Source organism: Marmota monax, unplaced genomic scaffold (genome assembly GCF_021218885.2).
Source record: "Marmota monax isolate L192 unplaced genomic scaffold, Marmota_monax_Labrador192_F-V1.1 WCK01_AAM20220418_F8-fsc00037, whole genome shotgun sequence".
In the NCBI taxonomy this organism is placed as follows: Eukaryota; Metazoa; Chordata; class Mammalia; order Rodentia; family Sciuridae; genus Marmota; species Marmota monax.
Window position 1 is genome coordinate 7,347,452 of NW_026693245.1, and position 10,926 is coordinate 7,358,377.

General features: G+C 37.8%; 1 non-coding gene across 1 annotated transcript; it reads left to right on the forward strand.

Moving 5' to 3' along the window:
* The first annotated feature begins 8,005 nt into the window (after positions 1–8,005).
* LOC124100783 (U6 spliceosomal RNA) lies at positions 8,006–8,111 on the forward strand. Its single transcript, XR_006854411.1, has one exon. It is a non-coding gene; the product is annotated as a U6 spliceosomal RNA (small nuclear RNA).
* The last annotated feature ends 2,815 nt before the right edge of the window (positions 8,112–10,926 follow it).

Sequence of the window (10,926 nt, forward strand, 5' to 3'; positions counted from 1 at the left end):
ATTTAAAAATAATAAATAATAGTTATATTTTCAAAACCAAAAAAATATTTAGTGAGACAAGTGGTATTGCTTTATGTTTTTGCAAAATTCTTTGTCTCACTTATTAGAAAACAATAGGATTCACAAATCTGCTTCGGCATTCAATCTGTCCTAATATTTTGTTTTGGTTGAAGTATATGAAGAAACTCTAGCTTTGCATTGGAAAAGGAAGAGGTATCCTTAATGGCCTTTTCAGATAATATTAGGTGTTTTTTAGACAGCAGTATTTTAAAGATATTTGCAACATAGTATTAGAAACTACAACACTGATCTCCTCTGCTGCATTAAAATCCATTGGTTTATCTGGCATTTTGAGTAAATCTTTTACTTACGCAGGATTTTTGAAACATCATGCACTAGACATCTGTAAAGTATGAGTTTACTGTATTTTTGAGTTTTGATATGTTATACAGTATAAAAATGACATTCATTAATATCAGCACCAATCTCATCAGAATATCTTAAAATATTGAGAAACTGTCACACTTACAGTTTCCAAAATTTAAAATTTCATTTTTAAGGTATAAGACTGTCTAAAATTGGCTAACCTATTATCAGTTGATTCCTTAAAGAGATAAAATCACCTCATTCATTTTTGAGACAATGCCTACCAAATATCCAAGTCAAAGTAACCATAGTTTGTCAGATATTAAAGTAAAAATGGTTCCCATGAAAAAGCAGTTTAGCAAATAACCACAACAATCGCACAAGTGCTTTTCCTTGAGATAAACATCATACTTCAGTTTGCAACAAATGTGCTTTACATTTCATCACACAAAATATCAAGAAAACAAAAAAAAATCAAGAAAATATGTATCCAAGGTTACATATTTAAATAACTTGCTGCTTCATCAAAAATATTTTTGAGTAAAATTATTGGCTGTTTTTTTCCTAAACTATAATGGCTAAAAGTATACATAATGCCATTGCTTCAATTCATGTTCTGATACCAGCAGCTTTCCTTCCATTTAAAAAATAATATTTTATTTACCAATTGTGCAAAAAGTATTTAATCTTTTTTTAAAAATTGTTAATTTTGCCAACAAGTTTCACTATGCTTCACTATTTAGGAAGCCTATTTTAAAACACTGTCAAATAGCAAATTTCTACCATTAATTTTGTACTATCAGTGTAAATGCCAAGACAATGAAAAGGGCAAATAACATTTTACTCTTATTATGAAAAAAGTTTTGGTCTTAGATTTCCTGAAAAGGTCTCAGGGGAAATTTAGGGATCCATAGTTCATATGTTTCAAGAACACAAGTTATAATCCTATTTGTTGTGTATCTTTCAGGGAAACAAACAAAACGGAATGAATATGAAATTCAGTTTATCAACAACCATAGACTGAATATAATTACTATGAAGAAATTAAAGCATGCTCTGAAGAATGATGTAACATTTTCCTTCATGTGAAGATTTATTTATTTGTTTGTTTGTTTATTTATTTACTTAATTTTGGTACTAATGATGGAACCCAGGGCTCTTCAACTAAGCTATATCCCCAGCCGTTTTCATTTTTTATTTTGAGAAAAGTTCTCACCAAATTGTCCAGGCTGGTCTTAAACTTGTGATCCTCCTGCTTCAGCCTCTTGAGTAACTGGAATTACAGGTCTGCACAACCTTGCTAATTTATTTTACAGAGCTGGGATAGAATCCAGGGATTACAATGGCTAGGCAAGGTGATCTATCACTAAGCTACATCCACAGCTCCTATTTTTGTAATTATGAAATTTTTCAATTATAAAGGGAGAGAGAATAATATTGTGAATCTCCATGTGCTCTATTTAAACTGGTGTTAATATTTTGCCAGATTTGCTTTTAGACCTAGCAAAGCACAGACCTAGCATTTACCTAATACTCTACTATCCAGTCCATATTCAAATTCCCCCAGTAGGTTTTTTTTTTTTTTTTTTGACCGAATAAAAAAATTTATCCATTGATTGGGCTACTATGAATTATTCAAGACATCAGATCATTACTCAAATAGATTGTCGCACATTCTGGATTTGTCTAATTGCTCCAAATGGTGTTACCTCCTTCCTCAATTCCCCATTATTTTAATAGAGTTCTGTTTTAGGGTTTGGTAAGATTCTGGTCCATCATTTTGGGCAATACACTATGGTGCCACTGTAGCTACAAAGACTATAAGATAGGGCAAAGGCTCATCTTTCTGAAGAGTTTCCTGGAAGATCTAACTACAAATAGGTTTACATAATTTTGCTTTTTTCTTCTTTAGGATCTATACAATCCAATTCTAGAGTTAAAAAGACAGAAAAGAATGCCACAGTCCCATGGTCACCTGTTAGAACTGGAAGCTACTCGCCTTACAGAGATCTAAACTAATTGACCTACCCAGAAGTACGCAATTGTTTAGAGGAATTTTGTCAGCAGGTTTACTTAGCTGTGTGATTAACAGTAAAAAAGCAAGTATTGTTTTTCAAAGCTAGAGTCACTATTTTCTTTCATCATTAGCCTGCACAAGCATCCTAAAAAATAACAATTTGGTGACTTTCTTCTTTATCATAAAATACCTTTCAGTGATGAACAAATTAAGGAAATTCTGTAGGTAAGAGTGTGGAATTTATTTATAAAGTATTTTAGAGTCATTGAACAAGTTCTTCTTTACCTATGTTGGAACTATAATTTCTTGTGTGTGGGTTTCTGAATTAATGAACTTATTGATGTAAATCAAAACCAAAAAGTGTGCTTGGGTACAGTTCAGTGGCAGAACACTTGCTTAGCATGCATGAGACCCTGGGTTCAATCCCAACACCAATCAATCAATTAACCAATCAATAAAGCAAGCCAAAGAAGTGACAAACAGAAGAAGGTACCAAAGACTACTTACTACTGTTCTACAACAGTTCCTGGTAGCATCATTATAGTTGAGACCATTCATTCTCTCAGAGGTTAAGAGTTGTTATAGTTTGGCTGTGTGGTGTCCCCCCAAAAACTTGTGTGTTAAGCAATGCAGGAATGTTCAGAGGTGAAATGATTTCATTATGGGCTGGGGATGTGGCTCAAGCGGTAGCGCGCTCGCCTGGCATGCGTGCGGCCCGGTTTCGATCCTCAGCACCACATACAAACAAAGAGGTTGTGTCCGCCAAAAAGAAAATAAATATTAAAAAATTCTCTCTCTCTCTCTCTCTCTCTCTCTCTCTCTCTCTCTCTCTCTCTCTCTCTCTCTCTCTCTCTCTCCTCTCTCTCTTTAAAAAAGAAAAACAAAGCCAGGAAAAAAAAAAAAGAAATGATTTCATTATGCCAGCTATAAACTCATCAGGGTATTAATCCATTTTACGGGTTAATAATATGAATGAATTACTGAATAGTAACTGTAGGCAAGTAGGAATTGGCTGGAAGCTTGTCACTAGGACTGTGGCCTTGGACTATACCTTGTCCCTGCCTGCTCTCTCTCTCTGCTTCCCAGTTGCCATGAGCTGAGCTGGTTTCCTCTGCCATGACCTTCCACCATGCCTCATCTCAGGCTCAGAGCAATAGATTTTATAGCATGGACTGAAACCATGAGCTCAAAATAGATGTTTCCCCCTCTAAAGTTGTTCTTGTCAGGAATTTAGGTAACAGCAACAAAAAACTGAAACGCAAGAGTTTCACAGTGAAAATATGCTCAAGGTCATTGACACTGGCATGCAAATATTTACCCTAGAGCAATTTTTTATAAGGAAAATCCAATTAAGTTAGAGAATGAAGAGGGGTTCAAAGCCTAATCTGAAACCACAGAGAATTTTTTTTTCCATTTCAAAAGTATTGTCATGCCTGGCAATGCTGAGAAAGTAAATGAATTTTTTGAAATTTACTAATCAAAGGAAAACCCTCATTTCGATTTCTTCCTATCCAGGTTGATCATCTCTAATCGGAAAACCAAAAACCACCCAGGTTGATCATCTCCAATCTGAAATTTTTGAGCATTGACATGATGCCAGAAGTGGAAAATTCCACACTGTTTCATGCACAAAATTATTTAAAATACTGTATAAAATTACCTCAGAGTATGGGTATAAGATATACATAAAACAAATGCCACTTCATTTAGCTTGCACCTTTCACCCAGACCTCTGGTCTAGAGTTGAATTATTCTGCTTCTGAGAGTTTGCCTTTGGGACAAAGGGAAATTCTAGAACCAGCCTCGAAGAGTCACAGATCAGATAAAACTCTAGGATCAATAGGAGGGGCAAATCTCTGGCCTGTAATCTTTCAAAATCCCATGCAGAATTTCCTGAGCTGTAGAGAAGATGAATGAGTCAGTTTATGGAAATTTTCCATTCCACTGTGGTATGGATTAATCTGTCACTTGGAATGGATACATAGTTTAAGTATAAAGCAAGTCCTCTGGGCTCCTGCTTACCTTTTCCTAGTAACTAATACAGGCTGAAAACAGTGACAGAAATACAGCTTACCTTTCTGGAAAATAAGAATAATCCCCTTTCTGGAAAATTCAACTTGCTTTTGTTTACATCATCTTATCAGTAAGTAGAATGACATGTCTAGTTCTATTGATGGAACAGTTCAAGTATTAGAGACAGGTGGAAAGGGGATTTGCCAAACACTATACCTGGAGTAGGACTAGAGGACAGATAAGAGGACAAGAACGGTTTGACCAGTGACCTCTGTTAGATGTCATTCTCTATACTTCATCTCACCAGCCTTCCCCCCAGAGCAAATAAAACATGAAAGTTAATTCCCAGGATAATGAAAACCAACACCCATTGAGTACTATGTGTTAAGTAATGTTTTAGGTGCTTAAGATGGAATAAAAGTCCTCACAGCTCCGTGGGAGAAGTAAGGCAGAGAGAGCTGGAAGTGCTCAGGGTCTCACTCTTTAGTGCAGGGCGTGGCTTGTGAACTGCTGGTCTCTTAACCACTTAGTACCTACATTCTTCTACAATGGTTGCTCCTTTGACATCACAAATGTGTACTGCACCAAAAGTGTGAGCTCAGCTAAGATAAAGAGCTGGCGACTTTCCTTTATCCTAAATTGTTGCCAAAATTCAGACGATTCTGAAATCTGTAAGGTTGAAGTTTTAGAGACATTTCATTTAGCCATGAAAACTGAGACTATCTAACTTAAGACTATCTATAGTCTCATTAATCACAAATGAGTGCAAATATTCACACATTTTGTCACAGAAATAATTAACATACTTGATTACAGAGTATGCTTATAGACCCTAATCAGAACCTGCTGAAGTTCCTATATATGATATATGCATCATGTTACATATCAAAAACAAACAAATTCTGAATTTCAAAGCACATCTGATCCCAGGAGTTTCTAGATTCTGGACACATAGGAAGTATTTTTTTCAACTTCATAACTTTTAGGAAAATTCTGGAAGATACATCATATTATTCACTAATCATGTATGTAAGAAAAAATACTCAGAGAATTTTTATGAATTTAACTAATACCATACAACTGGAACTGGGTCCAGATCCTGACACCCTGTCCTCCAGTGCTTCTAACATACCTCTTTGGCATGGGCTCTGCTTCCCTGGCTTAGGTCAGAACTTGGAATGGCCACAGTGAGCAGACCAGAGGCTGGCGCAGGCCAGGCCAGTACCAGGCCCCAGAAGCCAGAGGCCTCTGCAACTGAGAGTTTGCCTTTGGGGCAAAGGGAAAACAGCAGGCAGTAACTTCACCTAAAGGTAGTACATTGCCAGGGGGCTTGGGAATTCTATTTTAAAATAGAAATTCCAGCTCTCCTATTCCCTAGCCCAGTTTCATGCTGTAGGAATCTGCATTTTAACAAGTACTCTCGTGATTCCAGGGCAGAGTCCTCATATTACACTTTATCTAGCAATCATTCTCAGTCAGAACCTGCAGCCTTGGGCCTCCAAGCCTTTAGACTACACGGAGAGTCTATTCAGATCAGCCTCTCTGTGGATAAGGGCCCCCTGGAGTTGTGCACTGAACAACATATAGAGGTCTGTGCTGTGCCCTGTATATCAGCAAGCACACATATCCTGATAAATGTCCACTAAGCTGACCCAGTTTGGGGTTAAGGTATCAGTGGGAAGGAGAGGGAGCTGCAAAAATGAGGAAGTCATTCGGAGCTGATGAATAGATCCAGAATGTTGCAATCAGGATATGTACAAAACAGCTACTTTAATTTCATGTTAATTATATATATTTTATGTTTTATAGTAAATTGTTTTCACTGCTCCTTCCAATGCTTAAGCATTTGAAAGATCTTAATTTAGCCCTTCAACATCTTTTCATCTTCATCTGTTAGTCCTTCCTTACTCTTTACCACTTACCTACCAGCCAAATTCCTCCCCAGATTAACCCATCTCCAACACCCCTCTTGCAAAAAAAAGAGGAGGTGGCACAAAGAGCCACCTGCCCAGCACTGTTGAAATCAGTCCCAACTACCCAAAACACACCAGTTGGCCTGGCTTCTGATCATCCAGTCTATGTTTTCTAATCTTGTGGAATTTCAGGCACCGCAGCAAAGTGGGAAGGCATGTTTAGGGGTCTGTATTGTTTGGGTAAATTAAAAAAAAAAAAAAAAACACTTTCAAATTCTACCACATCTCTGCTTCATCAATCATGAGTATTGATGAAAAGTCTAGTTCCACTTATTATATAGGACTCATAGGAAAAGTACCTCAAAGCCAAATAAAGGGCTGTTCTGAGAAAAATTGCTGCCTCCTCTCTAGACTTGGTTCTAGATTTGTGTATTTATAGACTTCTACAACCCAGAACCAGGGAGCAAAAAAAAAAAAAATCCTATTTCCAGTTAAGCAACATCTTCCCATTCTTTTACAAAAAGAATAATGTTTCCTCCTTCATGAAAATAATATGTTCTTACCTCGAAGAGTGGGCACAAGACAATTTATTAATATGAGCTATTAGCATGTATTCCATCCTAGTTACACAGACCAGCATGCAAATCCCATTCAAACTTCATTCTGGTCTCAGAACTAAGAAGTTGTAGTCAGACACAATACTTTGTTTTATTAGTTTATTCTCATGTGGTGCTGAGGATTGAACCAAGGGCCCCGTGTGTGCTAGGCGAGCGCTCTACTGCTGAGCCACAATCCCAGCCCCTAGGATATACTTTTTAATTTTTTTATTTTTTGGTAGTACTGGGGGATTGAACCCAGAAGTCCTCTACCACTGACTCATACTCAGTACTTCTTATTTTTTATTTTTCATTTTGAGACAGATCTTGCCAAGTTGCCCAAGCTGGTCTCAAACTTGTGATCCTCCTGCCTCAGCCTTCCAAGTTGCAGGGATTACAGGCATATAACACTGTGTCTGGCTTCTTGATATATCTAATGAAGAGCAAATCACACTGAGAAGGTGGGAAGGAACGCAAATGTTGATCTCTGCTGAAAAAATCTCTACAGCAGCAAATTGAATCAACAGAATCTAAATGATCCTGACTAAGGGGTTTACAAAAGTCTATACCTATGTTAAACCTGATGACCATGACCAAGGACAGGTTAGAAATCAGATACTTGATCACATAGTCACTATTTAAAATACAAACACTTAAACGCTACCATCTTCATTGGCACCCTGGGCCAGCCTAGAAAGCAAAGATCGAAACACCCACTAGTTTTATAAGATCTTAAATTTGTTCAGTAATTCTCAATGACTTGTTAAATAATAATTATTTCTATGTCTACATATGCTGAAAATTCTTCACGTTTCTAGTTCTCAACCCTTCAGAGCACTTGAATGAGCAAACATATCTGGCTACACTGTTGATATATTCTATATAACATTCAGGTCAATTTCCTTGCAGTACATATAGTTCAAGCTGATTAGTGGGAAGGTTTGTTTTCAGTGTTTACTTGGGTGAATTGTATATTGCTTGTTTGGATAAAATATCACACATTAAGTAATCAAATATTTTGTGATAGAGTTTGTGTTACTCAGCTAGGGCTACCATAACAAAATGGCACTGACCAATACACATACACTCTCTGCCCTCACGTGGCCTTTTCTCAGCACATATACTAAAATTGGAACGATACAGAGAAGATTAGCATGGCCCCTGCGCAAGGATGACACGCAAATTCGTGAAGCGTTCCATAAACAAAAAGAAGATGATTTGGCTCAAATCCATAACAACTGATATCCAAAACTCCAGTTTGGCTATTCTTACATCTGCAACAGAACCAGGATGCTTTTTTCAATATCTATTTTATTATTGCCCTTTGCCATATCATGAAGTTCTATTTTGTTTTTTGAGCTCATACAGACCTAGGTTAATGTTTTGCTGATCAGTTCTATTTTTTGACTATAGAGTTTTTAAGCATTGCAATGGAGATTTCACCTGTAAAAAGTTATAAGGCCTTTACTATAATGTTATGTGTTGTATGTATTATATTATGTGTGCACACTTGTGTTTTGTGTTATATGTTTGAATGTACGTATGTCCATATATCATATATGATGAGCGCTCATGATAAAATGGATCCAAATATTTTTTTTTCACGTGATTTATATGGTTTAATTTAAATTGGGTAAACAACTGTTGAGGATTGTTTTAATATGTAAACAAAAAAGAAGGTTAACAGATCTGTTTGTTTACTTTCACCTTTCCTTTTCATTATATTTAATAATTCTCTTAAAGACAATGTAAATTGTTAAGAAAATTGTTTTCTTTTAGTGCCTTCTGGAATGTTACATAATTTTTTCTTTAGCCATTATTGCCAGAATTCCTATCTTCATCCCAGTGCTGGTGAAGTCAAAGATAAAACCAATCTACAGCTTCTACAATAGCCATCACTGAACTGCTTGCAGAACTTGCCTGGACACATTGTGAGCTCACCTGTATGCATTGTGAACTATCTGTTGGTGCAGCGACTTATGGTAGTGTTGGGGTATTTTTGCTGATGATGTCACCGGTGGTACAATTTTTCAAAGGAGCCCTCAATTGGCTTAATGTCATGGCATTTTGCATCCTCCTCTACTAGTGATGGTCTAAAATTTGGGGGCCAACAGAGGTGAGGCAAAGAACCTCACCCCCCCACAGGTGCAAAGGCCTATCCACAAGTATGGCTGTATGCTGGACCGGTAGTCAGTGACGGGTATGATCCAATTGCAGTGGTACCAACCTAAGACAGGAGGCTGACGCCTAGAGGTCAGTTCATCCGATGACGGGTAAGGACCATATGTTGAATTGGACTGCCTAACAGGCACGGTCCCTAAGCCACATGCTTGTTGTTTAAACAGAGAGGGGGAGATGTTGAGAGCCACAGCCTGAGGGGCCCCAGCAAACTTCCAGCTGCCAGCAACATCTAGCTGATTGGCTCCTCGGCCCCAGCAACATCTAGCTGATTGGCTCCTCTGCGGTGATGCTCATTGGACTGTTTCCCTGCCCTTTCAGACCACGGAGCTGCTCATTGGGGGACTTTTTTGGCTCCGCCCACGTGACCCAGCCAATCGGCCTCAAGAGCAGGAGGATTGTGGGAGGTGGAGAGAAGCTTGTGGGGGAGAGAGAGGCTTGGGGAAAGCCGGTGGTGGCAGTTGAGGCTCTGAGGGTTTTTCCTGAGAGACTATTTTGTTTGTCGTGTGTGGTTCTAAAAATAAAGTTAGTTTCTTTTGACAAGTGGCTCCTGATTGTGCCCAGCCAGACTGCGGCACTAGTGTTGTTCTCTCTCTCTTCCTATAACGACACTAATCACATTGGATTAGGATCCCCTCCTTATGACTTTGGTTAACCTTGATTACCTCCATAAGGGCCCCCGTTTCCAAATACAGTCACATCATCTTAGGAATTAGGTCTTCAGTATGAATTTGAAGGAAGAAGAGACACAATTCTGTCCAAAACAGAACTATAATAATTAGAGAATATTTGGGTTTTAGAACATACATAGAATTTACTCTTGCTTAATGTTATGCCTGTTATGTTTTCATAAAACTAAATCTTGATCTTAATTAAAACCATCTTGGAAATAGATCAAAGCAAAGATGAGAGGATTATGTCCAGTATCCAGGGAAAAGAAAAGTTCTTTATGGTAGAAGAGGACAATACCCCTGGTGTGGAAAACAATAAGTAGTGTTAATTCTCTCTATGCTCTTATAATATTTTGCAGTCTGCTTCATGTTCTCATCACTATAGACTGATGCACACAGAAAGCTTCCTCATTTTCTGTAGTCTATGCACAGTGCTAATTTAAGACCAGATCTCACAAAGTGGAGAATTATACATACTTCATTTAATTCCCCAAAACATCCCATATGAATGACCAAAATTAGAATGTAATTGAATGAAAGCTGTGTTTAGTGTCTGGTTGACGGGTAGCATGATCATTAATACGTAAAAACAAATTTCCAAATTATTTTTCCCATAAACCTATTGAATCTCAAGACTTTCTAAGTCGCTTTCTCTGTTGTGGCTAAACACTGGGAATAATAGAATAGAAAAGGGCATTCATTAGCCCTTTGAGATTTCTTCTACTGACATCTCCAACTCCACCCATAAGAGTATCCAAACTTGCTTAGGAGCTGAAGTAGATTAAATGAATGGAACTGAAGGCGAGGTCCATATCTACCTCACCACTGTCCTAGGGATGTTGCTCAGTCCTAGTTATCCTGACATTAAGGATGTGAGATGCTATCCCAGTGGCACTTCCCTATCATGATCACAGCACTTTAGAAGTTGAGAATCTAGCCAGGCACAGTGGCAAACCCCTGTAATCCCAGCAATTCAGGAGGCTGAGGCAGGAGGATCCTAAGTTTGAGACCAGCCTGGGCAACTTAGAGAGACCTCATCTCAAAATAAAACAGAAAGGACCAGGGATGAAACTCAGTAATAGAGAACCTCTGGGGCATCAATCCCCAGTACAAAAAAAAAAAAAAGTTTAGGATCTCAAATATTGATTATAGTAGGGCATTATGGGTGATAT